Source organism: Procambarus clarkii, chromosome 74 (assembly GCF_040958095.1).
Source record: "Procambarus clarkii isolate CNS0578487 chromosome 74, FALCON_Pclarkii_2.0, whole genome shotgun sequence".
NCBI classification, from domain to species: Eukaryota; Metazoa; Arthropoda; class Malacostraca; order Decapoda; family Cambaridae; genus Procambarus; species Procambarus clarkii.
This window is the reverse complement of record NC_091223.1, coordinates 15875028-15878160: the sequence shown is the minus strand read 5'-3', so window position 1 is coordinate 15878160 and position 3133 is coordinate 15875028.

The window sequence follows — 3133 nt, the reverse complement described above, 5'->3', positions numbered from 1 at the left end:
GGGGGGTGGGGGAACTATCAAGTGAAAGCGCCAAGCCATTACGACTATTTAGCACTCGGAAGGGGTCAGGATAAATCTCAAAAGGATTTGAGATGGAACGGGGGAAAGGAATGGTGCCCAACCTCTTGGGCGGTCGGGGATTGAACGCGGACCTGTAGGAAACGAGACCGTCGCTCTACCGTCCAGCCCAAGTGGTTAAGCGTAATATTATTAAAACAACAATTTATGCATATAATAACAGCATTTCACACTAAAAATACTTGGATATTTTGAAATTTGGTAGTGAATTCCAATCAAGGAATCTCCTATGACTTTTTAATCATTTTATGTACTTATTACTTATTATTAAATTTTTAAGTACTTACTATAATAATTAAATAAATTATTTTATTTAATATTTAAATTAAATGATAAAATAATAGGTAATAATAAATCATTGTGTAGGGGGACAGGCAGCCAGTGTATATATACATGTTAGGCTTATACCAAGGTCCCACAAAGGTGCCACAAAGGTGCCAAATTAAAGACTGGGAGCTGCCGGGGCGGGCCCAAGGGCTGTTGGCGGCCCTGGCCAGGCTGAACTTCAGCGCCCTTATAATCACCATTGTTTAATAATCTTCACAGTGAGAAACAAATATAGGAATAGTTTATTACAACATACACGGTAAAGAAAACAACTCGGAAACTAAGGAAATAAAGCTGCCGAAAAAACATTAAAGTCCACTTCAAGTTCAAGTATGTTTATTGAGACAATAAAAAAATACATCTCAAAGGGATAGAGTAGCTTAGGCTATTTCTACCCCATCCCCCCCCTCTACTTCAAGTCCCTCAAGGGTCGCACTAATTCAGTGAGTACAAATACACAAATCACAATACAAGAATCCCATTTAACATAGCAGGTTAAAAGAGAGAGAGAGAGAGAGAGAAGATTAAGCCACCCAAAAGGTGGCATGGGCATGAATAGCCCATAAGTGGTGGCCCTTTTGAGCCATTTCCAGTATCATTAGATGATACTGGAGATCTGTGGAGGTGCGACTGCACCCTGCGTGACGGAAGATGTCTCCTGTGCAGGTTAAAATAGGAAGCGCAGCATATAAGTGTTACAAGTGAGTTACAAGTTACAAGAGAACAAGTGAGAAGGCGGTGGAGGCCAAAACTGGAATTGCACACTGATTTTAATGCAGATATGTCGTGATTATCATAATATAAAGATGTTAAGGCACGAAAACCCTTTTATTCGTTAAATTGTATAAGGCAATTAAAAGAACCTAACTCACAGCCTCTCTGGTCAAAGTCCCTCAACATGCTAAACATATACTCACTCTACACATTCTCGTGTCCTATCTACATGTACAAAACCCTTGTGCATGGTCGGGCTTCGGTTGGTGCAAGGTTTCATAGGTTTTGTTCGGTTCGTTCATGCTAGGCTTGCAGTTACACAACTGGTCGGGGTCCGCTTACACAACTGGTCGGGGTCCGCTTACACAACTGGTCGGGGTTCGGGGTACACAACAAACTACCACTCACTGGTTGAATAGGGGATGCCTAATGAACTATCCACCTATGGCGGCAAAAAATCAATATATATATATATATATATATATATATATATATATATATATATATATATATATATATATATATATATATAATATGTGTGTATGTGTATATGTGCAGAAATAATATTAATAAAACAATTAACATCGTGGTAGTGTACTCTATATATCAAAATATATTACTTTGAAACCCCTATCAGTCACAAAAAAAAATTGGACTACTCTTATTTCAAATTCGTTACTTTTAGACCGTCAGCTCACTACTTTCAGCAATTTAGATCTGGTAACCCTGATGTCCCGGCCCGCCCTCCATCAGTGGCTACTCAGTAACTGCAGTGTCAGGCGTTCCAAATTCCGTGCACCAAGAGCCAATGTATATTGTAATCTCTCTGTTAATTTCCAGAATGCATTCCAGGAATCTTGAACTTAAATCAAAACGCCGTATGGGGCAATCTAATTACCTCATACCAGGTTCTAATCTATAGATTAGAACCTGTTTACATGCGTTAGGTGACTTATATAAAAGATTCAAAACGCATCATCATTGCTTTTGAAAAGGCATCCTATATTAGGCTGCGTTTTGAAAAAAAAACTCGAATTATGTTTAAACTACATGAAGAAAAGAGTAACATGAAGTTACTAGTACAGTACACTTGTGCTTACCAGAGAGAGCAGTGGAGAGTAACGTGTAGGTTGAGGCAGGACTGTCTGCCTTTTCCTCACCTTCCGAGGTAATTGTTAGGGTGCTTCCTTGTACACATTCACCGCCTCACTGGTCATCTTGATGTTTACCTTCTTACTACGACAATTAAAGCTCTCCAACCACCCACTGGTTAGGTTACCTTGAGGTGCTTCCGGGGCTTAGCGTCCCCGCGGCCCGGTCGTCGACCAGACCTCCGACCTGGTTGCTCTGAGGTTGAACACCCTTGACCTCTCATTGTTCTCATTTATCTAAGCACTCAAATAATGAGAATGTTCTTATATCCGAGCACATAAGAATTAAGGCGACAGCCTGCAGAAGGCCTATTGGCCCATACCTGTTAGCGTCTGTTTATATTCACTCAACTATTTCACTTTTTAAACAAAAATCTAACGTCTGCCTTTCACAACTTTTGCAGCACTTAATGAAGGTCCCACACTTAGAACTTGCTGTTATAGTATGAGGGTTGGTAGCAAGTGTACACACAGTCGTAAGTGCCAGGCAGAGAGTACAGGCAAGGGGGCCAGAAGCCGATCACGAGGACAAAGCGCATTATAAACTTGAATTTTAACCTATAAACTGATGGTTTTCCTGTTCTCTGTGGATACGAGGCGAAACTATCACTTGATGAACGCGTTCCACTCATGTTTGTCCGGAATTGCTAAAGTTTTACAGCCGTAAATGTAAAATAAATGCGAGCACCTGGGGCGGGAACGTCCACAATGGCGATGTAAACATTGCAGGAGGTCGCTTAGAGTACGACGCCGCGCCTCGTGGGTCCCGGCCTTATCAAAACATGGGAAAGATAAGGTTTTATTACTATTATAATTGATTTAAAATTTACACATACCTAATTTACACATATATATGCGAATAA